This window comes from Mixophyes fleayi, chromosome 4, assembly GCF_038048845.1.
Source record: "Mixophyes fleayi isolate aMixFle1 chromosome 4, aMixFle1.hap1, whole genome shotgun sequence".
Taxonomy (NCBI): Eukaryota; Metazoa; Chordata; class Amphibia; order Anura; family Limnodynastidae; genus Mixophyes; species Mixophyes fleayi.
In genome coordinates this window covers 65171430-65194824 of record NC_134405.1, presented here as the reverse complement: position 1 = coordinate 65194824, position 23395 = coordinate 65171430, and the positions used below count along the sequence as shown (strand labels likewise).

General features: G+C 39.9%; 1 protein-coding gene and 36 non-coding genes across 41 annotated transcripts in view; 1 reads left to right on the top strand and 36 right to left on the bottom strand.

The window, feature by feature from the left end:
* Positions 1 to 23395, top strand: part of FER1L5 (fer-1 like family member 5) — a 676118-nt gene that overhangs the window by 407126 nt on the left and 245597 nt on the right. The gene's annotated exons all lie outside the window — the stretch shown is intronic.
* TRNAI-UAU (transfer RNA isoleucine (anticodon UAU)) lies at positions 393 to 485 on the bottom strand. The gene is given in 2 exon segments: positions 393 to 428; positions 448 to 485. It is a non-coding gene; the product is annotated as a tRNA-Ile (tRNA).
* TRNAR-CCU (transfer RNA arginine (anticodon CCU)) lies at positions 1192 to 1264 on the bottom strand. The gene has a single exon. It is a non-coding gene; the product is annotated as a tRNA-Arg (tRNA).
* Positions 1678 to 1770, bottom strand: TRNAI-UAU (transfer RNA isoleucine (anticodon UAU)). Its single transcript is given in 2 exon segments — positions 1678 to 1713; positions 1733 to 1770. It is a non-coding gene; the product is annotated as a tRNA-Ile (tRNA).
* Positions 2477 to 2549, bottom strand: TRNAR-CCU (transfer RNA arginine (anticodon CCU)). Its single transcript has one exon. It is a non-coding gene; the product is annotated as a tRNA-Arg (tRNA).
* TRNAI-UAU (transfer RNA isoleucine (anticodon UAU)) lies at positions 2963 to 3055 on the bottom strand. Its single transcript is given in 2 exon segments — positions 2963 to 2998; positions 3018 to 3055. It is a non-coding gene; the product is annotated as a tRNA-Ile (tRNA).
* On the bottom strand, positions 3762 to 3834 carry TRNAR-CCU (transfer RNA arginine (anticodon CCU)). Its single transcript has one exon. It is a non-coding gene; the product is annotated as a tRNA-Arg (tRNA).
* TRNAI-UAU (transfer RNA isoleucine (anticodon UAU)) lies at positions 4248 to 4340 on the bottom strand. Its single transcript is given in 2 exon segments — positions 4248 to 4283; positions 4303 to 4340. It is a non-coding gene; the product is annotated as a tRNA-Ile (tRNA).
* TRNAR-CCU (transfer RNA arginine (anticodon CCU)) lies at positions 5047 to 5119 on the bottom strand. Its single transcript has one exon. It is a non-coding gene; the product is annotated as a tRNA-Arg (tRNA).
* TRNAI-UAU (transfer RNA isoleucine (anticodon UAU)) lies at positions 5533 to 5625 on the bottom strand. The gene is given in 2 exon segments: positions 5533 to 5568; positions 5588 to 5625. It is a non-coding gene; the product is annotated as a tRNA-Ile (tRNA).
* Positions 6332 to 6404, bottom strand: TRNAR-CCU (transfer RNA arginine (anticodon CCU)). Its single transcript has one exon. It is a non-coding gene; the product is annotated as a tRNA-Arg (tRNA).
* On the bottom strand, positions 6818 to 6910 carry TRNAI-UAU (transfer RNA isoleucine (anticodon UAU)). The gene is given in 2 exon segments: positions 6818 to 6853; positions 6873 to 6910. It is a non-coding gene; the product is annotated as a tRNA-Ile (tRNA).
* On the bottom strand, positions 7400 to 7472 carry TRNAR-CCU (transfer RNA arginine (anticodon CCU)). The gene has a single exon. It is a non-coding gene; the product is annotated as a tRNA-Arg (tRNA).
* TRNAI-UAU (transfer RNA isoleucine (anticodon UAU)) lies at positions 7886 to 7978 on the bottom strand. The gene is given in 2 exon segments: positions 7886 to 7921; positions 7941 to 7978. It is a non-coding gene; the product is annotated as a tRNA-Ile (tRNA).
* TRNAR-CCU (transfer RNA arginine (anticodon CCU)) lies at positions 8685 to 8757 on the bottom strand. The gene has a single exon. It is a non-coding gene; the product is annotated as a tRNA-Arg (tRNA).
* TRNAI-UAU (transfer RNA isoleucine (anticodon UAU)) lies at positions 9171 to 9263 on the bottom strand. The gene is given in 2 exon segments: positions 9171 to 9206; positions 9226 to 9263. It is a non-coding gene; the product is annotated as a tRNA-Ile (tRNA).
* TRNAR-CCU (transfer RNA arginine (anticodon CCU)) lies at positions 9970 to 10042 on the bottom strand. The gene has a single exon. It is a non-coding gene; the product is annotated as a tRNA-Arg (tRNA).
* Positions 11255 to 11327, bottom strand: TRNAR-CCU (transfer RNA arginine (anticodon CCU)). Its single transcript has one exon. It is a non-coding gene; the product is annotated as a tRNA-Arg (tRNA).
* On the bottom strand, positions 11741 to 11833 carry TRNAI-UAU (transfer RNA isoleucine (anticodon UAU)). Its single transcript is given in 2 exon segments — positions 11741 to 11776; positions 11796 to 11833. It is a non-coding gene; the product is annotated as a tRNA-Ile (tRNA).
* On the bottom strand, positions 12540 to 12612 carry TRNAR-CCU (transfer RNA arginine (anticodon CCU)). The gene has a single exon. It is a non-coding gene; the product is annotated as a tRNA-Arg (tRNA).
* On the bottom strand, positions 13026 to 13118 carry TRNAI-UAU (transfer RNA isoleucine (anticodon UAU)). The gene is given in 2 exon segments: positions 13026 to 13061; positions 13081 to 13118. It is a non-coding gene; the product is annotated as a tRNA-Ile (tRNA).
* Positions 13825 to 13897, bottom strand: TRNAR-CCU (transfer RNA arginine (anticodon CCU)). Its single transcript has one exon. It is a non-coding gene; the product is annotated as a tRNA-Arg (tRNA).
* TRNAI-UAU (transfer RNA isoleucine (anticodon UAU)) lies at positions 14311 to 14403 on the bottom strand. Its single transcript is given in 2 exon segments — positions 14311 to 14346; positions 14366 to 14403. It is a non-coding gene; the product is annotated as a tRNA-Ile (tRNA).
* TRNAR-CCU (transfer RNA arginine (anticodon CCU)) lies at positions 15110 to 15182 on the bottom strand. Its single transcript has one exon. It is a non-coding gene; the product is annotated as a tRNA-Arg (tRNA).
* Positions 15596 to 15688, bottom strand: TRNAI-UAU (transfer RNA isoleucine (anticodon UAU)). Its single transcript is given in 2 exon segments — positions 15596 to 15631; positions 15651 to 15688. It is a non-coding gene; the product is annotated as a tRNA-Ile (tRNA).
* TRNAR-CCU (transfer RNA arginine (anticodon CCU)) lies at positions 16395 to 16467 on the bottom strand. The gene has a single exon. It is a non-coding gene; the product is annotated as a tRNA-Arg (tRNA).
* TRNAI-UAU (transfer RNA isoleucine (anticodon UAU)) lies at positions 16881 to 16973 on the bottom strand. The gene is given in 2 exon segments: positions 16881 to 16916; positions 16936 to 16973. It is a non-coding gene; the product is annotated as a tRNA-Ile (tRNA).
* Positions 17680 to 17752, bottom strand: TRNAR-CCU (transfer RNA arginine (anticodon CCU)). The gene has a single exon. It is a non-coding gene; the product is annotated as a tRNA-Arg (tRNA).
* On the bottom strand, positions 18166 to 18258 carry TRNAI-UAU (transfer RNA isoleucine (anticodon UAU)). The gene is given in 2 exon segments: positions 18166 to 18201; positions 18221 to 18258. It is a non-coding gene; the product is annotated as a tRNA-Ile (tRNA).
* Positions 18748 to 18820, bottom strand: TRNAR-CCU (transfer RNA arginine (anticodon CCU)). The gene has a single exon. It is a non-coding gene; the product is annotated as a tRNA-Arg (tRNA).
* On the bottom strand, positions 19234 to 19326 carry TRNAI-UAU (transfer RNA isoleucine (anticodon UAU)). Its single transcript is given in 2 exon segments — positions 19234 to 19269; positions 19289 to 19326. It is a non-coding gene; the product is annotated as a tRNA-Ile (tRNA).
* Positions 20033 to 20105, bottom strand: TRNAR-CCU (transfer RNA arginine (anticodon CCU)). Its single transcript has one exon. It is a non-coding gene; the product is annotated as a tRNA-Arg (tRNA).
* Positions 20519 to 20611, bottom strand: TRNAI-UAU (transfer RNA isoleucine (anticodon UAU)). Its single transcript is given in 2 exon segments — positions 20519 to 20554; positions 20574 to 20611. It is a non-coding gene; the product is annotated as a tRNA-Ile (tRNA).
* On the bottom strand, positions 21309 to 21381 carry TRNAR-CCU (transfer RNA arginine (anticodon CCU)). Its single transcript has one exon. It is a non-coding gene; the product is annotated as a tRNA-Arg (tRNA).
* On the bottom strand, positions 21795 to 21887 carry TRNAI-UAU (transfer RNA isoleucine (anticodon UAU)). Its single transcript is given in 2 exon segments — positions 21795 to 21830; positions 21850 to 21887. It is a non-coding gene; the product is annotated as a tRNA-Ile (tRNA).
* On the bottom strand, positions 22585 to 22657 carry TRNAR-CCU (transfer RNA arginine (anticodon CCU)). Its single transcript has one exon. It is a non-coding gene; the product is annotated as a tRNA-Arg (tRNA).
* Positions 23071 to 23163, bottom strand: TRNAI-UAU (transfer RNA isoleucine (anticodon UAU)). Its single transcript is given in 2 exon segments — positions 23071 to 23106; positions 23126 to 23163. It is a non-coding gene; the product is annotated as a tRNA-Ile (tRNA).

The window sequence follows — 23395 nt, the reverse complement described above, 5'->3', positions numbered from 1 at the left end:
CCTGATTTTTTCCGCAGTAATCAGTCATTTAAATGCTTGGAAAAAGGGAAGTTGTTTTGTGTTTTTTGCTTTCCAAATTCCTGCAGGAAATGTGCTGGTACTAATGAGAGCAAAAAATATGGGCCCTCATGCTGTATTGCAGTAAAACAGATTGCTGCAACTCTTTTACCAACGGTAAAAAGTCTTTTGCATTGGCACTTTGTTGACCGACTCATGGAGCGTTTACAATGCAGTTGAACCAATCCTGATTTGTCAACCAATGCTGATGTGTGATAAACACAGTCATTTCTATGTTGTTGTTGCTTTCTTGGTAATATGATATTAAATATTCAGGTTGCAAATGATAACCAATGAGTAATGACCTCAGAAAAGAAGAAATAAGCAAGCAAACATGCTCCAGGTGAGGCTTGAACTCACAACCTCGGCATAGCTTAACAGATACTGTCTTATAAGTACCGCGCGCTGACCGATTGCGCCACTGGAGCACTTTAAAGACACATCTTTTCCCTACATTTCTATGTTTGGTGACCAGTTTAACTGTTAATAAATTATCTAAGCAAGGCTTGTTCATCAAAATTTAGTTACCTTTTATTTTCACAAATATATTGCACCCAACAATACAGGAAATACAGACACTTATGTACTGTGTAATACTGTATATTTAAATGTAAGGCAATATGATCTCACATGTGATCTGCGCGTGAAGTAAAACATTGTTTATTGGGTCTCTAGCATCTAAAATGTCAGTACGGTGCGTGTCCAAAGAAATAGTAAAAACAAAAATGCAACCCTTTTCTAACTCGATGGAAAGGTTTTGGAGGACCCAATGTTACCATGGTAAATGGCATGTTTTAGCTACTGCACCCACAGGAATGTTGTGGTTGATGAAGCCTTTTGGTAACACAGTTTGGCCAGTCGCAACAAGCTTAAAAACACAATCTCAAGTGGTGAAGATTAAGCAACAAACCAACTTGCACCCCAGAAATAGTAAAAACAAAAATGCAACCCTTTTCTAACTCGATGGAAAGGTTTTGGAGGACCCAATGTTACCATGGTAAATGGCATGTTTTAGCTACTGCACCCACAGGAATGTTGTGGTGGATGAAGCCTTTTGGTAACACAGTTTGGCCAGTCGCAACAAGCTTCAAAACACAATCTCAAGTGGTGAAGAATAAGCAACAAACCAACTTGCACCCCAGATGGGACTTGAACCCACAATCACTGGCTTAGGAGGCCAGTGCCTTATCCATTAGGCCACTGGGGCTCAGTGAGACTTGCGTGTGTGCCTGATTTTTTCCGCAGTAATCAGTCATTTAAATGCATGGAAAAAGGGAAGTTGTTTTGTGTTTTTTGCTTTCCAAATTCCTGCAGGAAATGTGCTGGTACTAATGAGAGCAAAAAATATGGGCCCTCATGCTGTATTGCAGTAAAACGGATTGCTGCAACTCTTTTACCAACGGTAAAAAGTCTTTTGCATTGGCACTTTGTTGACCGACTCATGGAGCGTTTACAATGCAGTTGAACCAATCCTGATTTGTCAACCAATGCTGATGTGTGATAAACACAGTCATTTCTATGTTGTTGTTGCTTTCTTGGTAATATGATATTAAATATTCAGGTTGCAAACGATAACCAATGAGTAATGACCTCAGAAAAGAAAAAATAAGCAAGCAAACATGCTCCAGGTGAGGCTTGAACTCACAACCTCGGCATAGCTTAACAGATACTGTCTTATAAGTACCGCGCGCTGACCGATTGCGCCACTGGAGCACTTTAAAGACACATCTTTTCCCTACGTTTCTATGTTTGGTGACCAGTTTAAGTGTTAATAAATTATCTAATCAAGGCTTGTTCATCAAAATTTAGTTACCTTTTATTTTCACAAATATTTTGCACCCAACAATACAGGGAATACAGACACTTATGTACTGTGTAATACTGTATATTTAAATGTAAGGCAATATGATCTCACATGTGATCTGCGCGTGAAGTAAAACATTGTTTATTGGGTCTCTAGCATCTAAAATGTCAGTACGGTGCGTGTCCAAAGAAATAGTAAAAACAAAAATGCAACCCTTTTCTAACTCGATGGAAAGGTTTTGGAGGACCCAATGTTACCATGGTAAATGGCATGTTTTAGCTACTGCACCCACAGGAATGTCGTGGTGGATGAAGCCTTTTGGTAACACAGTTTGGCCAGTCACAACAAGCTTAAAAACACAATCTCAAGTGGTGAAGAATAAGCAACAAGCCAACTTGCACCCCAGAAATAGTAAAAACAAAAATGCAACCCTTTTTTAACTCGATGGAAAGGTTTTGGAGGACCCAATGTTACCATGGTAAATGGCATGTTTTAGCTACTGCACCTACAGGAATGTCGTGGTGGATGAAGCCTTTTGGTAACAAAGTTTGGCCAGTCGCAACAAGCTTCAAAACACAATCTCAAGTGGTGAAGAATAAGCAACAAACCAACTTGCACCCCAGATGGGACTTGAACCCACAATCCCTGGCTTAGGAGGCCAGTGCCTTATCCATTAGGCCACTGGGGCTCAGTGAGACTTGTGTGTGTGCCTGATTTTTTCCGCAGTAATCAGTCATTTAAATGCTTGGAAAAAGGGAAGTTGTTTTGTGTTTTTTGCTTTCCAAATTCCTGCAGGAAATGTGCTGGTACTAATGAGAGCAAAAAATATGGGCCCTCATGCTGTATTGCAGTAAAACAGATTGCTGCAACTCTTTTACCAACGGTAAAAAGTCTTTTGCATTGGCACTTTGTTGACCGACTCATGGAGCGTTTACAATGCAGTTGAACCAATCCTGATTTGTCAACCAATGCTGATGTGTGATAAACACAGTCATTTCTATGTTGTTGTTGCTTTCTTGGTAATATGATATTAAATATTCAGGTTGCAAATGATAACCAATGAGTAATGACCTCAGAAAAGAAGAAATAAGCAAGCAAACATGCTCCAGGTGAGGCTTGAACTCACAACCTCGGCATAGCTTAACAGATACTGTCTTATAAGTACCGCGCGCTGACCGATTGCGCCACTGGAGCACTTTAAAGACACATCTTTTCCCTACGTTTCTATGTTTGGTGACCAGTTTAAGTGTTAATAAATTATCTAATCAAGGCTTGTTCATCAAAATTTAGTTACCTTTTATTTTCACAAATATTTTGCACCCAACAATACAGGGAATACAGACAATTATGTACTGTGTAATACTGTATATTTAAATGTAAGGCAATATGATCTCACATGTGATCTGCGCGTGAAGTAAAACATTGTTTATTGGGTCTCTAGCATCTAAAATGTCAGTACGGTGCGTGTCCAAAGAAATAGTAAAAACAAAAATGCAACCCTTTTCTAACTCGATGGAAAGGTTTTGGAGGACCCAATGTTACCATGGTAAATGGCATGTTTTAGCTACTGCACCCACAGGAATGTCGTGGTGGATGAAGCCTTTTGGTAACACAGTTTGGCCAGTCACAACAAGCTTAAAAACACAATCTCAAGTGGTGAAGAATAAGCAACAAGCCAACTTGCACCCCAGAAATAGTAAAAACAAAAATGCAACCCTTTTTTAACTCGATGGAAAGGTTTTGGAGGACCCAATGTTACCATGGTAAATGGCATGTTTTAGCTACTGCACCTACAGGAATGTCGTGGTGGATGAAGCCTTTTGGTAACAAAGTTTGGCCAGTCGCAACAAGCTTCAAAACACAATCTCAAGTGGTGAAGAATAAGCAACAAACCAACTTGCACCCCAGATGGGACTTGAACCCACAATCCCTGGCTTAGGAGGCCAGTGCCTTATCCATTAGGCCACTGGGGCTCAGTGAGACTTGTGTGTGTGCCTGATTTTTTCCGCAGTAATCAGTCATTTAAATGCTTGGAAAAAGGGAAGTTGTTTTGTGTTTTTTGCTTTCCAAATTCCTGCAGGAAATGTGCTGGTACTAATGAGAGCAAAAAATATGGGCCCTCATGCTGTATTGCAGTAAAACAGATTGCTGCAACTCTTTTACCAACGGTAAAAAGTCTTTTGCATTGGCACTTTGTTGACCGACTCATGGAGCGTTTACAATGCAGTTGAACCAATCCTGATTTGTCAACCAATGCTGATGTGTGATAAACACAGTCATTTCTATGTTGTTGTTGCTTTCTTGGTAATATGATATTAAATATTCAGGTTGCAAATGATAACCAATGAGTAATGACCTCAGAAAAGAAGAAATAAGCAAGCAAACATGCTCCAGGTGAGGCTTGAACTCACAACCTCGGCATAGCTTAACAGATACTGTCTTATAAGTACCGCGCGCTGACCGATTGCGCCACTGGAGCACTTTAAAGACACATCTTTTCCCTACGTTTCTATGTTTGGTGACCAGTTTAACTGTTAATAAATTATCTAAGCAAGGCTTGTTCATCAAAATTTAGTTACCTTTTATTTTCACAAATATATTGCACCCAACAATACAGGGAATACAGACACTTATGTACTGTGTAATACTGTATATTTAAATGTAAGGCAATATGATCTCACATGTGATCTGCGCGTGAAGTAAAACATTGTTTATTGGGTCTCTAGCATCTAAAATGTCAGTACGGTGCGTGTCCAAAGAAATAGTAAAAACAAAAATGCAACCCTTTTCTAACTCGATGGAAAGGTTTTGGAGGACCCAATGTTACCATGGTAAATGGCATGTTTTAGCTACTGCACCCACAGGAATGTCGTGGTGGATGAAGCCTTTTGGTAACACAGTTTGACCAGTCACAACAAGCTTAAAAACACAATCTCAAGTGGTGAAGAATAAGCAACAAGCCAACTTGCACCCCAGAAATAGTAAAAACAAAAATGCAACCCTTTTTTAACTCGATGGAAAGGTTTTGGAGGACCCAATGTTACCATGGTAAATGGCATGTTTTAGCTACTGCACCTACAGGAATGTCGTGGTGGTTGAAGCCTTTTGGTAACAAAGTTTGGCCAGTTGCAACAAGCTTCAAAACACAATCTCAAGTGGTGAAGAATAAGCAACAAACCAACTTGCACCCCAGATGGGACTTGAACCCACAATCCCTGGCTTAGGAGGCCAGTGCCTTATCCATTAGGCCACTGGGGCTCAGTGAGACTTGCGTGTGTGCCTGATTTTTTCCGCAGTAATCAGTCATTTAAATGCTTGGAAAAAGGGAAGTTGTTTTGTGTTTTTTGCTTTCCAAATTCCTGCAGGAAATGTGCTGGTACTAATGAGAGCAAAAAATATGGGCCCTCATGCTGTATTGCAGTAAAACGGATTGCTGCAACTCTTTTACCAACGGTAAAAAGTCTTTTGCATTGGCACTTTGTTGACCGACTCATGGAGCGTTTACAATGCAGTTGAACCAATCCTGATTTGTCAACCAATGCTGATGTGTGATAAACACAGTCATTTCTATGTTGTTGTTGCTTTCTTGGTAATATGATATTAAATATTCAGGTTGCAAACGATAACCAATGAGTAATGACCTCAGAAAAGAAGAAATAAGCAAACAAACATGCTCCAAGTGAGGCTTGAACTCACAACCTCGGCATAGCTTAACAGATACTGTCTTATAAGTACCGCGCGCTGACCGATTGCGCCACTGGAGCACTTTAAAGACACATCTTTTCCCTACGTTTCTATGTTTGCTGACCAGTTTAACTGTTAATAAATTATCTAAGCAAGGCTTGTTCATCAAAATTTAGTTACCTTTTATTTTCACAAATATATTGCACCCAACAATACAGGGAATACAGACACTTATGTACTGTGTAATACTGTATATTTAAATGTAAGGCAATATGATCTCACATGTGATCTGCGCGTGAAGTAAAACATTGTTTATTGGGTCTCTAGCATCTAAAATGTCAGTACGGTGCGTGTCCAAAGAAATAGTAAAAACAAAAATGCAACCCTTTTCTAACTCGATGGAAAGGTTTTGGAGGACCCAATGTTACCATGGTAAATGGCATGTTTTAGCTACTGCACCCACAGGAATGTTGTGGTGGATGAAGCCTTTTGGTAACACAGTTTGGCCAGTCGCAACAAGCTTAAAAACACAATCTCAAGTGGTGAAGATTAAGCAACAAACCAACTTGCACCCCAGAAATAGTAAAAACAAAAATGCAACCCTTTTCTAACTCGATGGAAAGGTTTTGGAGGACCCAATGTTACCATGGTAAATGGCATGTTTTAGCTACTGCACCTACAGGAATGTCGTGGTGGATGAAGCCTTTTGGTAACACAGTTTAGCCAGTCGCAACAAGCTTAAAAACACAATCTCAAGTGGTGAAGAATAAGCAACAAACCAACTTGCACCCCAGATGGGACTTGAACCCACAATCCCTGGCTTAGGAGGCCAGTGTCTTATCCATTAGGCCACTGGGGCTCAGTGAGTCTTGCGTGTGTGCCTGATTTTTTCCGCAGTAATCAGTCATTTAAATGCTTGGAAAAAGGGAAGTTGTTTTGTGTTTTTTGCTTTCCAAATTCCTGCAGGAAATGTGCTGGTACTAATGAGAGCAAAAAATATGGGCCCTCATGCTGTATTGCAGTAAAACGGATTGCTGCAACTCTTTTACCAACGGTAAAAAGTCTTTTGCATTGGCACTTTGTTGACCGACTCATGGAGCGTTTACAATGCAGTTGAACCAATCCTGATTTGTCAACCAATGCTGATGTGTGATAAACACAGTCATTTCTATGTTGTTGTTGCTTTCTTGGTAATATGATATTAAATATTCAGGTTGCAAACGATAACCAATGAGTAATGACCTCAGAAAAGAAGAAATAAGTAAGCAAACATGCTCCAGGTGAGGCTTGAACTCACAACCTCGGCATAGCTTAACAGATACTGTCTTATAAGTACCGCGCGCTGACTGATTGCGCCACTGGAGCACTTTAAAGACACATCTTTTCCCTACGTTTCTATGTTTGGTGACCAGTTTAACTGTTAATAAATTATCTAAGCAAGGCTTGTTCATCAAAATTTAGTTACCTTTTATTTTCACAAATATATTGCACCCAACAATACAGGGAATACAGACACTTATGTACTGTGTAATACTGTATATTTAAATGTAAGGCAATATGATCTCACATGTGATCTGCGCGTGAAGTAAAACATTGTTTATTGGGTCTCTAGCATCTAAAATGTCAGTACGGTGCGTGTCCAAAGAAATAGTAAAAACAAAAATGCAACCCTTTTCTAACTCGATGGAAAGGTTTTGGAGGACCCAATGTTACCATGGTAAATGGCATGTTTTAGCTACTGCACCTACAGGAATGTCGTGGTGGATGAAGCCTTTTGGTAACACAGTTTAGCCAGTCGCAACAAGCTTAAAAACACAATCTCAAGTGGTGAAGAATAAGCAACAAACCAACTTGCACCCCAGATGGGACTTGAACCCACAATCCCTGGCTTAGGAGGCCAGTGTCTTATCCATTAGGCCACTGGGGCTCAGTGAGACTTGCGTGTGTGCCTGATTTTTTCCGCAGTAATCAGTCATTTAAATGCTTGGAAAAAGGGAAGTTGTTTTGTGTTTTTTGCTTTCCAAATTCCTGCAGGAAATGTGCTGGTACTAATGAGAGCAAAAAATATGGGCCCTCATGCTGTATTGCAGTAAAACGGATTGCTGCAACTCTTTTACCAACGGTAAAAAGTCTTTTGCATTGGCACTTTGTTGACCGACTCATGGAGCGTTTACAATGCAGTTGAACCAATCCTGATTTGTCAACCAATGCTGATGTGTGATAAACACAGTCATTTCTATGTTGTTGTTGCTTTCTTGGTAATATGATATTAAATATTCAGGTTGCAAACGATAACCAATGAGTAATGACCTCAGAAAAGAAGAAATAAGCAAGCAAACATGCTCCAGGTGAGGCTTGAACTCACAACCTTGGCATAGCTTAACAGATACTGTCTTATAAGTACCGCGCGCTGACCGATTGCGCCACTGGAGCACTTTAAAGACACATCTTTTCCCTACGTTTCTATGTTTGCTGACCAGTTTAAGTGTTAATAAATTATCTAAGCAAGGCTTGTTCATCAAAATTTAGTTACCTTTTATTTTCACAAATATATTGCACCCAACAATACAGGAAATACAGACACTTATGTACTGTGTAATACTGTATATTTAAATGTAAGGCAATATGATCTCACATGTGATCTGCGCGTGAAGTAAAACATTGTTTATTGGGTCTCTAGCATCTAAAATGTCAGTACGGTGCGTGTCCAAAGAAATAGTAAAAACAAAAATGCAACCCTTTTCTAACTCGATGGAAAGGTTTTGGAGGACCCAATGTTACCATGGTAAATGGCATGTTTTAGCTACTGCACCCACAGGAATGTTGTGGTGGATGAAGCCTTTTGGTAACACAGTTTGGCCAGTCGCAACAAGCTTAAAAACACAATCTCAAGTGGTGAAGATTAAGCAACAAACCAACTTGCACCCCAGAAATAGTAAAAACAAAAATGCAACCCTTTTCTAACTCGATGGAAAGGTTTTGGAGGACCCAATGTTACCATGGTAAATGGCATGTTTTAGCTACTGCACCTACAGGAATGTCGTGGTGGATGAAGCCTTTTGGTAACACAGTTTAGCCAGTCGCAACAAGCTTAAAAACACAATCTCAAGTGGTGAAGAATAAGCAACAAACCAACTTGCACCCCAGATGGGACTTGAACCCACAATCCCTGGCTTAGGAGGCCAGTGCCTTATCCATTAGGCCACTGGGGCTCAGTGAGACTTGCGTGTGTGCCTGATTTTTTCCGCAGTAATCAGTCATTTAAATGCTTGGAAAAAGGGAAGTTGTTTTGTGTTTTTTGCTTTCCAAATTCCTGCAGGAAATGTGCTGGTACTAATGAGAGCAAAAAATATGGGCCCTCATGCTGTATTGCAGTAAAACGGATTGCTGCAACTCTTTTACCAACGGTAAAAAGTCTTTTGCATTGGCACTTTGTTGACCGACTCATGGAGCGTTTACAATGCAGTTGAACCAATCCTGATTTGTCAACCAATGCTGATGTGTGATAAACACAGTCATTTCTATGTTGTTGTTGCTTTCTTGGTAATATGATATTAAATATTCAGGTTGCAAACGATAACCAATGAGTAATGACCTCAGAAAAGAAGAAATAAGCAAGCAAACATGCTCCAGGTGAGGCTTGAACTCACAACCTCGGCATAGCTTAACAGATACTGTCTTATAAGTACCGCGCGCTGACTGATTGCGCCACTGGAGCACTTTAAAGACACATCTTTTCCCTACGTTTCTATGTTTGGTGACCAGTTTAACTGTTAATAAATTATCTAAGCAAGGCTTGTTCATCAAAATTTAGTTACCTTTTATTTTCACAAATATATTGCACCCAACAATACAGGGAATACAGACACTTATGTACTGTGTAATACTGTATATTTAAATGTAAGGCAATATGATCTCACATGTGATCTGCGCGTGAAGTAAAACATTGTTTATTGGGTCTCTAGCATCTAAAATGTCAGTACGGTGCGTGTCCAAAGAAATAGTAAAAACAAAAATGCAACCCTTTTCTAACTCGATGGAAAGGTTTTGGAGGACCCAATGTTACCATGGTAAATGGCATGTTTTAGCTACTGCACCTACAGGAATGTCGTGGTGGATGAAGCCTTTTGGTAACACAGTTTGGCCAGTCACAACAAGCTTAAAAACACAATCTCAAGTGGTGAAGAATAAGCAAGAAACCAACTTGCACCCCAGAAATAGTAAAAACAAAAATGCAACCCTTTTTTAACTCGATGGAAAGGTTTTGGAGGACCCAATGTTACCATGGTAAATGGCATGTTTTAGCTACTGCACCTACAGGAATGTCGTGGTGGATGAAGCCTTTTGGTAACAAAGTTTGGCCAGTCGCAACAAGCTTCAAAACACAATCTCAAGTGGTGAAGAATAAGCAACAAACCAACTTGCACCCCAGATGGGACTTGAACCCACAATCCCTGGCTTAGGAGGCCAGTGCCTTATCCATTAGGCCACTGGGGCTCAGTGAGACTTGCGTGTGTGCCTGATTTTTTCCGCAGTAATCAGTCATTTAAATGCTTGGAAAAAGGGAAGTTGTTTTGTGTTTTTTGCTTTCCAAATTCCTGCAGGAAATGTGCTGGTACTAATGAGAGCAAAAAATATGGGCCCTCATGCTGTATTGCAGTAAAACGGATTGCTGCAACTCTTTTACCAACGGTAAAAAGTCTTTTGCATTGGCACTTTGTTGACCGACTCATGGAGCGTTTACAATGCAGTTGAACCAATCCTGATTTGTCAACCAATGCTGATGTGTGATAAACACAGTCATTTCTATGTTGTTGTTGCTTTCTTGGTAATATGATATTAAATATTCAGGTTGCAAACGATAACCAATGAGTAATGACCTCAGAAAAGAAGAAATAAGCAAGCAAACATGCTCGAGGTGAGGCTTGAACTCACAACCTCGGCATAGCTTAACAGATACTGTTTTATAAGTACCGCGCGTTGACTGATTGCGCCACTGGAGCACTTTAAAGACACATCTTTTCCCTACGTTTCTATGTTTGGTGACCAGTTTAACTGTTAATAAATTATCTAAGCAAGGCTTGTTCATCAAAATTTAGTTACCTTTTATTTTCACAAATATATTGCACCCAACAATACAGGGAATACAGACACTTATGTACTGTGTAATACTGTATATTTAAATGTAAGGCAATATGATCTCACATGTGATCTGCGCGTGAAGTAAAACATTGTTTATTGGGTCTCTAGCATCTAAAATGTCAGTACGGTGCGTGTAAAAAGAAATAGTAAAAACAAAAATGCAACCCTTTTCTAACTCGATGGAAAGGTTTTGGAGGACCCAATGTTACCATGGTAAATGGCATGTTTTAGCTACTGCACCCACAGGAATGTCGTGGTGGATGAAGCCTTTTGGTAACACAGTTTGGCCAGTCACAACAAGCTTAAAAACACAATCTCAAGTGGTGAAGAATAAGCAACAAACCAACTTGCACCCCAGAAATAGTAAAAACAAAAATGCAACCCTTTTTTAACTCGATGGAAAGGTTTTGGAGGACCCAATGTTACCATGGTAAATGGCATGTTTTAGCTACTGCACCTACAGGAATGTGGTGGTGGATGAAGCCTTTTGGTAACAAAGTTTGGCCAGTTGCAACAAGCTTCAAAACACAATCTCAAGTGGTGAAGAATAAGCAACAAACCAACTTGCACCCCAGATGGGACTTGAACCCACAATCCCTGGCTTAGGAGGCCAGTGCCTTATCCATTAGGCCACTGGGGCTCAGTGAGACTTGCGTGTGTGCCTGATTTTTTCTGCAGTAATCAGTCATTTAAATGCTTGGAAAAAGGGAAGTTGTTTTGTGTTTTTTGCTTTCCAAATTCCTGCAGGAAATGTGCTGGTACTAATGAGAGCAAAAAATATGGGCCCTCATGCTGTATTGCAGTAAAACAGATTGCTGCAACTCTTTTACCAACGGTAAAAAGTCTTTTGCATTGGCACTTTGTTGACCGACTCATGGAGCGTTTACAATGCAGTTGAACCAATCCTGATTTGTCAACCAATGCTGATGTGTGATAAACACAGTCATTTCTATGTTGTTGTTGCTTTCTTGGTAATATGATATTAAATATTCAGGTTGCAAACGATAACCAATGAGTAATGACCTCAGAAAAGAAGAAATAAGCAAACAAACATGCTCCAGGTGAGGCTTGAACTCACAACCTCGGCATAGCTTAACAGATACTGTCTTATAAGTACCACGCGCTGACCGATTGCACCACTGGAGCACTTTAAAGACACATCTTTTCCCTACGTTTCTATGTTTGGTGACCAGTTTAAGTGTTAATAAATTATCTAAGCAAGGCTTGTTCATCAAAATTTAGTTACCTTTTATTTTCACAAATATATTGCACCCAACAATACAGGGAATACAGACACTTATGTACTGTGTAATACTGTATATTTAAATGTAAGGCAATATGATCTCACATGTGATCTGCGCGTGAAGTAAAACATTGTTTATTGGGTCTCTAGCATCTAAAATGTCAGTACGGTGCGTGTAAAAAGAAATAGTAAAAACAAAAATGCAACCCTTTTCTAACTCGATGGAAAGGTTTTGGAGGACCCAATGTTACCATGGTAAATGGCATGTTTTAGCTACTGCACCCACAGGAATGTCGTGGTGGATGAAGCCTTTTGGTAACACAGTTTGGCCAGTCACAACAAGCTTAAAAACACAATCTCAAGTGGTGAAGAATAAGCAACAAACCAACTTGCACCCCAGAAATAGTAAAAACAAAAATGCAACCCTTTTTTAACTCGATGGAAAGGTTTTGGAGGACCCAATGTTACCATGGTAAATGGCATGTTTTAGCTACTGCACCTACAGGAATGTGGTGGTGGATGAAGCCTTTTGGTAACAAAGTTTGGCCAGTTGCAACAAGCTTCAAAACACAATCTCAAGTGGTGAAGAATAAGCAACAAACCAACTTGCACCCCAGATGGGACTTGAACCCACAATCCCTGGCTTAGGAGGCCAGTGCCTTATCCATTAGGCCACTGGGGCTCAGTGAGACTTGCGTGTGTGCCTGATTTTTTCCGCAGTAATCAGTCATTTAAATGCTTGGAAAAAGGGAAGTTGTTTTGTGTTTTTTGCTTTCCAAATTCCTGCAGGAAATGTGCTGGTACTAATGAGAGCAAAAAATATGGGCCCTCATGCTGTATTGCAGTAAAACAGATTGCTGCAACTCTTTTACCAACGGTAAAAAGTCTTTTGCATTGGCACTTTGTTGACCGACTCATGGAGCGTTTACAATGCAGTTGAACCAATCCTGATTTGTCAACCAATGCTGATGTGTGATAAACACAGTCATTTCTATGTTGTTGTTGCTTTCTTGGTAATATGATATTAAATATTCAGGTTGCAAACGATAACCAATGAGTAATGACCTCAGAAAAGAAGAAATAAGCAAACAAACATGCTCCAGGTGAGGCTTGAACTCACAACCTCGGCATAGCTTAACAGATACTGTCTTATAAGTACCACGCGCTGACCGATTGCACCACTGGAGCACTTTAAAGACACATCTTTTCCCTACGTTTCTATGTTTGGTGACCAGTTTAAGTGTTAATAAATTATCTAAGCAAGGCTTGTTCATCAAAATTTAGTTACCTTTTATTTTCACAAATATATTGCACCCAACAATACAGGGAATACAGACACTTATGTACTGTGTAATACTGTATATTTAAATGTAAGGCAATATGATCTCACATGTGATCTGCGCGTGAAGTAAAACATTGTTTATTGGGTCTCTAGCATCTAAAATGTCAGTACGGTGCGTGTCCAAAGAAATAGTAAAAACAAAAATGCAACCCTTTTCTAACTCGATGGAAAGGTTTTGGAGGACCCAATGTTACCATGGTAAATGGCATGTTTTAGCTACTGCACCCACAGGAATGTCGTGGTGGATGAAGCCTTTTGGTAACACAGTTTGGCCAGTCACAACAAGCTTAAAAACACAATCTCAAGTGGTGAAGAATAAGCAACAAACCAACTTGCACCCCAGAAATAGTAAAAACAAAAATGCAACCCTTTTTTAACTCGATGGAAAGGTTTTGGAGGACCCAATGTTACCATGGTAAATGGCATGTTTTAGCTACTGCACCTACAGGAATGTGGTGGTGGATGAAGCCTTTTGGTAACAAAGTTTGGCCAGTTGCAACAAGCTTCAAAACACAATCTCAAGTGGTGAAGAATAAGCAACAAACCAACTTGCACCCCAGATGGGACTTGAACCCACAATCCCTGGCTTAGGAGGCCAGTGCCTTATCCATTAGGCCACTGGGGCTCAGTGAGACTTGCGTGTGTGCCTGATTTTTTCCGCAGTAATCAGTCATTTAAATGCTTGGAAAAAGGGAAGTTGTTTTGTGTTTTTTGCTTTCCAAATTCCTGCAGGAAATGTGCTGGTACTAATGAGAGCAAAAAATATAGGCCCTCATGCTGTATTGCAGTAAAACGGATTGCTGCAACTCTTTTACCAACGGTAAAAAGTCTTTTGCATTGGCACTTTGTTGACCGACTCATGGAGCGTTTACAATGCAGTTGAACCAATCCTGATTTGTCAACCAATGCTGATGTGTGATAAACACAGTCATTTCTATGTTGTTGTTGCTTTCTTGGTAATATGATATTAAATATTCAGGTTGCAAACGATAACCAATGAGTAATGACCTCAGAAAAGAAGAAATAAGCAAGCAAACATGCTCCAGGTGAGGCTTGAACTCACAACCTCGGCATAGCTTAACAGATACTGTCTTATAAGTACCGCGCGCTGACCGATTGCGCCACTGGAGCACTTTAAAGACACATCTTTTCCCTACGTTTCTATGTTTGGTGACCAGTTTAACTGTTAATAAATTATCTAAGCAAGGCTTGTTCATCAAAATTTAGTTACCTTTTATTTTCACAAATATATTGCACCCAACAATACAGGGAATACAGACACTTATGTACTGTGTAATACTGTATATTTAAATGTAAGGCAATATGATCTCACATGTGATCTGCGCGTGAAGTAAAACATTGTTTATTGGGTCTCTAGCATCTAAAATGTCAGTACGGTGCGTGTAAAAAGAAATAGTAAAAACAAAAATGCAACCCTTTTCTAACTCGATGGAAAGGTTTTGGAGGACCCAATGTTACCATGGTAAATGGCATGTTTTAGCTACTGCACCCACAGGAATGTCGTGGTGGATGAAGCCTTTTGGTAACACAGTTTGGCCAGTCACAACAAGCTTAAAAACACAATCTCAAGTGGTGAAGAATAAGCAACAAACCAACTTGCACCCCAGAAATAGTAAAAACAAAAATGCAACCCTTTTTTAACTCGATGGAAAGGTTTTGGAGGACCCAATGTTACCATGGTAAATGGCATGTTTTAGCTACTGCACCTACAGGAATGTGGTGGTGGATGAAGCCTTTTGGTAACAAAGTTTGGCCAGTTGCAACAAGCTTCAAAACACAATCTCAAGTGGTGAAGAATAAGCAACAAACCAACTTGCACCCCAGATGGGACTTGAACCCACAATCCCCGGCTTAGGAGGCCAGTGCCTTATCCATTAGGCCACTGGGGCTCAGTGAGACTTGCGTGTGTGCCTGATTTTTTCCGCAGTAATCAGTCATTTAAATGCTTGGAAAAAGGGAAGTTGTTTTGTGTTTTTTGCTTTCCAAATTCCTGCAGGAAATGTGCTGGTACTAATGAGAGCAAAAAATATGGGCCCTCATGCTGTATTGCAGTAAAACGGATTGCTGCAACTCTTTTACCAACGGTAAAAAGTCTTTTGCATTGGCACTTTGTTGACCGACTCATGGAGCGTTTACAATGCAGTTGAACCAATACTGATTTGTCAACCAATGCTGATGTGTGATAAACACAGTCATTTCTATGTTGTTGTTGCTTTCTTGGTAATATGATATTAAATATTCAGGTTGCAAACGATAACCAATGAGTAATGACCTCAGAAAAGAAGAAATAAGCAAACAAACATGCTCCAGGTGAGGCTTGAACTCACAACCTCGGCATAGCTTAACAGATACTGTCTTATAAGTACCACGCGCTGACCGATTGCACCACTGGAGCACTTTAAAGACACATCTTTTCCCTACGTTTCTATGTTTGGTGACCAGTTTAAGTGTTAATAAATTATCTAAGCAAGGCTTGTTCATCAAAATTTAGTTACCTTTTATTTTCACAAATATATTGCACCCAACAATACAGGGAATACAGACACTTATGTACTGTGTAATACTGTATATTTAAATGTAAGGCAATATGATCTCACATGTGATCTGCGCGTGAAGTAAAACATTGTTTATTGGGTCTCTAGCATCTAAAATGTCAGTACGGTGCGTGTCCAAAGAAATAGTAAAAACAAAAATGCAACCCTTTTCTAACTCGATGGAAAGGTTTTGGAGGACCCAATGTTACCATGGTAAATGGCATGTTTTAGCTACTGCACCCACAGGAATGTCGTGGTGGATGAAGCCTTTTGGTAACACAGTTTGGCCAGTCACAACAAGCTTAAAAACACAATCTCAAGTGGTATAGAATAAGCAACAAACCAACTTGCACCCCAGAAATAGTAAAAACAAAAATGCAACCCTTTTTTAACTCGATGGAAAGGTTTTGGAGGACCCAATGTTACCATGGTAAATGGCATGTTTTAGCTACTGCACCTACAGGAATGTCGTGGTGGATGAAGCCTTTTGGTAACAAAGTTTGGCCAGTCGCAACAAGCTTCAAAACACAATCTCAAGTGGTGAAGAATAAGCAACAAACCAACTTGCACCCCAGATGGGACTTGAACCCACAATCCCTGGCTTAGGAGGCCAGTGCCTTATCCATTAGGCCACTGGGGCTCAGTGAGACTTGCGTGTGTGCCTGATTTTTTCCGCAGTAATCAGTCATTTAAATGCTTGGAAAAAGGGAAGTTGTTTTGTGTTTTTTGCTTTCCAAATTCCTGCAGGAAATGTGCTGGTACTAATGAGAGCAAAAAATATGGGCCCTCATGCTGTATTGCAGTAAAACGGATTGCTGCAACTCTTTTACCAATGGTAAAAAGTCTTTTGCATTGGCACTTTGTTGACCGACTCATGGAGCGTTTACAATGCAGTTGAACCAATCCTGATTTGTCAACCAATGCTGATGTGTGATAAACACAGTCATTTCTATGTTGTTGTTGCTTTCTTGGTAATATGATATTAAATATTCAGGTTGCAAACGATAACCAATGAGTAATGACCTCAGAAAAGAAAAAATAAGCAAGCAAACATGCTCCAGGTGAGGCTTGAACTCACAACCTCGGCATAGCTTAACAGATACTGTCTTATAAGTACCGCGCGCTGACCGATTGCGCCACTGGAGCACTTTAAAGACACATCTTTTCCCTACGTTTCTATGTTTGGTGACCAGTTTAACTGTTAATAAATTATCTAAGCAAGGCTTGTTCATCAAAATTTAGTTACCTTTTATTTTCACAAATATATTGCACCCAACAATACAGGGAATACAGACACTTATGTACTGTGTAATACTGTATATTTAAATGTAAGGCAATATGATCTCACATGTGATCTGCGCGTGAAGTAAAACATTGTTTATTGGGTCTCTAGCATCTAAAATGTCAGTACGGTGCGTGTCCAAAGAAATAGTAAAAACAAAAATGCAACCATTTTCTAACTCGATGGACAGGTTTTGGAGGACCCAATGTTACCATGGTAAATGGCATGTTTTAGCTACTGCACCCACAGGAATGTCGTGGTAGATGAAGCCTTTTGGTAACACAGTTTGGCCAGTCACAACAAGCTTAAAAACACAATCTCAAGTGGTGAAGAATAAGCAACCAACCAACTTGCACCCCAGAAATAGTAAAAACAAAAATGCAACCCTTTTTTAACTCGATGGAAAGGTTTTGGAGGACCCAATGTTACCATGGTAAATGGCATGTTTTAGCTACTGCACCTACAGGAATGTCGTGGTGGATGAAGCCTTTTGGTAACAAAGTTTGGCCAGTCGCAACAAGCTTCAAAACACAATCTCAAGTGGTGAAGAATAAGCAACAAACCAACTTGCACCCCAGATGGGACTTGAACCCACAATCCCTGGCTTAGGAGGCCAGTGCCTTATCCATTAGGCCACTGGGGCTCAGTGAGACTTGCGTGTGTGCCTGATTTTTTCCGCAGTAATCAGTCATTTAAATGCTTGGAAAAAGGGAAGTTGTTTTGTGTTTTTTGCTTTCCAAATTCCTGCAGGAAATGTGCTGGTACTAATGAGAGCAAAAAATATGGGCCCTCATGCTGTATTGCAGTAAAACGGATTGCTGCAACTCTTTTACAAATGGTAAAAAGTCTTTTGCATTGGCACTTTGTTGACCGACTCATGGAGCGTTTACAATGCAGTTGAACCAATCCTGATTTGTCAACCAATGCTGATGTGTGATAAACACAGTCATTTCTATGTTGTTGTTGCTTTCTTGGTAATATGATATTAAATATTCAGGTTGCAAACGATAACCAATGAGTAATGACCTCAGAAAAGAAAAAATAAGCAAGCAAACATGCTCCAGGTGAGGCTTGAACTCACAACCTCAGCATAGCTTAACAGATACTGTCTTATAAGTACCGCGCGCTGACCGATTGCGCCACTGGAGCACTTTAAAGACACATCTTTTCCCTACGTTTCTATGTTTGGTGACCAGTTTAACTGTTAATAAATTATCTAAGCAAGGCTTGTTCATCAAAATTTAGTTACCTTTTATTTTCACAAATATATTGCACCCAACAATACAGGGAATACAGACACTTATGTACTGTGTAATACTGTATATTTAAATGTAAGGCAATATGATCTCACATGTGATCTGCGCGTGAAGTAAAACATTGTTTATTGGGTCTCTAGCATCTAAAATGTCAGTACGGTGCGTGTCCAAAGAAATAGTAAAAACAAAAATGCAACCCTTTTCTAACTCGATGGAAAGGTTTTGGAGGACCCAATGTTACCATGGTAAATGGCATTTTTTAGCTACTGCACCTACAGGAATGTCGTGGTGGATGAAGCCTTTTGGTAACAAAGTTTGGCCAGTCGCAACAAGCTTCAAAACACAATCTCAAGTGGTGAAGAATAAGCAACAAACCAACTTGCACCCCAGATGGGACTTGAACCCACAATCCCTGGCTTAGGAGGCCAGTGCCTTATCCATTAGGCCACTGGGGCTCAGTGAGACTTGCGTGTGTGCCTGATTTTTTCCGCAGTAATCAGTCATTTAAATGCTTGGAAAAAGGGAAGTTGTTTTGTGTTTTTTGCTTTCCAAATTCCTGCAGGAAATGTGCTGGTACTAATGAGAGCAAAAAATATGGGCCCTCATGCTGTATTGCAGTAAAACGGATTGCTGCAACTCTTTTACCAACAGTAAAAAGTCTTTTGCATTGGCACTTTGTTGACCGACTCATGTAGCGTTTACAATGCAGTTGAACCAATCCTGATTTGTCAACCAATGCTGATGTGTGATAAACACAGTCATTTCTATGTTGTTGTTGCTTTCTTGGTAATATGATATTAAATATTCAGGTTGCAAACGATAACCAATGAGTAATGACCTCAGAAAAGAAGAAATAAGCAAGCAAACATGCTCCAGGTGAGGCTTGAACTCACAACCTCGGCATAGCTTAACAGATACTGTCTTATAAGTACCGCGCGCTGACCGATTGCGCCACTGGAGCACTTTAAAGACACATCTTTTCCCTACGTTTCTATGTTTGGTGACCAGTTTAACTGTTAATAAATTATCTAAGCAAGGCTTGTTCATCAAAATTTAGTTACTTTTTATTTTCACAAATATATTGCACCCAACAATACAGGGAATACAGACACTTATGTACTGTGTAATACTGTATATTTAAATGTAAGGCAATATGATCTCACATGTGATCTGCGCGTGAAGTAAAACATTGTTTATTGGGTCTCTAGCATCTAAAATGTCAGTACGGTGCGTGTCCAAAGAAATAGTAAAAACAAAAATGCAACCCTTTTCTAACTCGATGGAAAGGTTTTGGAGGACCCAATGTTACCATGGTAAATGGCATGTTTTAGCTACTGCACCCACAGGAATGTCGTGGTGGATGAAGCCTTTTGGTAACACAGTTTGGCCAGTCACAACAAGCTTAAAAACACAATCTCAAGTGGTGAAGAATAAGCAACAAGCCAACTTGCACCCCAGAAATAGTAAAAACAAAAATGCAACCCTTTTTTAACTCGATGGAAAGGTTTTGGAGGACCCAATGTTACCATGGTAAATGGCATGTTTTAGCTACTGTACCTACAGGAATGTCGTGGTGAATGAAGCCTTTTGGTAACAAAGTTTGGCCAGTCGCAACAAGCTTCAAAACACAATCTCAAGTGGTGAAGAATAAGCAACAAACCAACTTGCACCCCAGATGGGACTTGAACCCACAATCCCTGGCTTAGGAGGCCAGTGCCTTATCCATTAGGCCACTGGGGCTCAGTGAGACTTGCGTGTGTGCCTGATTTTTTCTGCAGTAATCAGTCATTTAAATGCTTGGAAAAAGGGAAGTTGTTTTGTGTTTTTTGCTTTCCAAATTCCTGCAGGAAATGTGCTGGTACTAATGAGAGCAAAAAATATGGGCCCTCATGCTGTATTGCAGTAAAACGGATTGCTGCAACTCTTTTACCAACGGTAAAAAGTCTTTTGCATTGGCACTTTGTTGACCGACTCATGGAGCGTTTACAATGCAGTTGAACCAATCCTGATTTGTCAACCAATGCTGATGTGTGATAAACACAGTCATATCTATGTTGTTGTTGCTTTCTTGGTAATATGATATTAAATATTCAGGTTGCAAACGATAACCAATGAGTAATGACCTCAGAAAAGAAGAAATAAGCAAGCAAACATGCTCCAGGTGAGGCTTGAACTCACAACCTCAGCATAGCTTAACAGATACAGTCTTATAAGTACCGCGCGCTGACCGATTGCGCCACTGGAGCACTTTAAAGACACATCTTTTCCCTACGTTTCTATGTTTGGTGACCAGTTTAACTGTTAATAAATTATCTAAGCAAGGCTTGTTCATCAAAATTTAGTTACCTTTTATTTTCACAAATATATTGCACCCAACAATACAGACACTTATGTACTGTGTAATACTGTATATTTAAATGTAAGGCAATATGATCTCACATGTGATCTGCGCGTGAAGTAAAACATTGTTTATTGGGTCTCTAGCATCTAAAATGTCAGTACGGTGCGTGTCCAAAGAAATAGTAAAAACAAAAATGCAACCCTTTTCTAACTCGATGGAAAGGTTTTGGAGGACCCAATGTTACCATGGTAAATGGCATGTTTTAGCTACTGCACCCACAGGAATGTCGTGGTAGATGAAGCCTTTTGGTAACACAGTTTGGCCAGTCACAACAAGCTTAAAAACACAATCTCAAGTGGTGAAGAATAAGCAACAAACCAACTTGCACCCCAGAAATAGTAAAAACAAAAATGCAACCCTTTTTTAACTCGATGGAAAGGTTTTGGAGGACCCAATGTTACCATGGTAAATGGCATGTTTTAGCTACTGCACCTACAGGAATGTCGTGGTGGATGAAGCGTTTTGGTAACAAAGTTTGGCCAGTCGCAACAAGCATCAAAACACAATCTCAAGTGGTGAAGAATAAGCAACAAACCAACTTGCACCCCAGATGGGACTTGAACCCACAATCCCTGGCTTAGGAGGCCAGTGCCTTATCCATTAGGCCACTGGGGCTCAGTGAGACTTGCGTGTGTGCCTGATTTTTTCCGCAGTAATCAGTCATTTAAATGCTTGGAAAAAGGGAAGTTGTTTTGTGTTTTTTGCTTTCCAAATTCCTGCAGGAAATGTGCTGGTACTAATGAGAGCAAAAAATATGGGCCCTCATGCTGTATTGCAGTAAAACGGATTGCTGCAACTCTTTTACCAACGGTAAAAAGTCTTTTGCATTGGCACTTTGTTGACCGACTCATGGAGCGTTTACAATGCAGTTGAACCAATCCTGATTTGTCAACCAATGCTGATGTGTGATAAACACAGTCATATCTATGTTGTTGTTGCTTTCTTGGTAATATGATATTAAATATTCAGGTTGCAAACGATAACCAATGAGTAATGACCTCAGAAAAGAAGAAATAAGCAAGCAAACATGCTCCAGGTGAGGCTTGAACTCACAACCTCAGCATAGCTTAACAGATACAGTCTTATAAGTACCGCGCGCTGACCGATTGCGCCACTGGAGCACTTTAAAGACACATCTTTTCCCTACGTTTCTATGTTTGGTGACCAGTTTAACTGTTAATAAATTATCTAAGCAAGGCTTGTTCATCAAAATTTAGTTACCTTTTATTTTCACAAATATATTGCACCCAACAATACAGACACTTATGTACTGTGTAATACTGTATATTTAAATGTAAGGCAATATGATCTCACATGTGATCTGCGCGTGAAGTAAAACATTGTTTATTGGGTCTCTAGCATCTAAAATGTCAGTACGGTGCGTGTCCAAAGAAATAGTAAAAACAAAAATGCAACCCTTTTCTAACTCGATGGAAAGGTTTTGGAGGACCCAATGTTACCATGGTAAATGGCATGTTTTAGCTACTGCACCCACAGGAATGTCGTGGTAGATGAAGCCTTTTGGTAACACAGTTTGGCCAGTCACAACAAGCTTAAAAACACAATCTCAAGTGGTGAAGAATAAGCAACAAACCAACTTGCACCCCAGAAATAGTAAAAACAAAAATGCAACCCTTTTTTAACTCGATGGAAAGGTTTTGGAGGACCCAATGTTACCATGGTAAATGGCATGTTTTAGCTACTGCACCTACAGGAATGTCGTGGTGGATGAAGCGTTTTGGTAACAAAGTTTGGCCAGTCGCAACAAGCATCAAAACACAATCTCAAGTGGTGAAGAATAAGCAACAAACCAACTTGCACCCCAGATGGGACTTGAACCCACAATCCCTGGCTTAGGAGGCCAGTGCCTTATCCATTAGGCCACTGGGGCTCAGTGAGACTTGCGTGTGTGCCTGATTTTTTCCGCAGTAATCAGTCATTTAAATGCTTGGAAAAAGGGAAGTTGTTTTGTGTTTTTTGCTTTCCAAATTCCTGCAGGAAATGTGCTGGTACTAATGAGAGCAAAAAATATGGGCCCTCATGCTGTATTGCAGTAAAACGGATTGCTGCAACTCTTTTACCAACGGTAAAAAGTCTTTTGCATTGGCACTTTGTTGACCGACTCATGGAGCGTTTACAATGCAGTTGAACCAATCCTGATTTGTCAACCAATGCTGATGTGTGATAAACACAGTCATTTCTATGTTGTTGTTGCTTTCTTGGTAATATGATATTAAATATTCAGGTTGCAAACGATAACCAATGAGTAATGACCTCAGAAAAGAAGAAATAAGCAAGCAAACATGCTCCAGGTGAGGCTTGAACTCACAACCTTGGCATAGCTTAACAGATACTGTCTTATAAGTACCGCGCGCTGACCGATTGCGCCACTGGAGCACTTTAAAGACCCATCTTTTCCCTACGTTTCTATGTTTGCTGACCAGTTTAAGTGTTAATAAATTATCTAAGCAAGGCTTGTTCATCAAAATTTAGTTACCTTTTATTTTCACAAATATATTGCACCCAACAATACAGGGAATACAGACACTTATGTACTGTGTAATACTGTATATTTAAATGTAAGGCAATATGATCTCACATGTGATCTGCGCGTGAAGTAAAACATTGT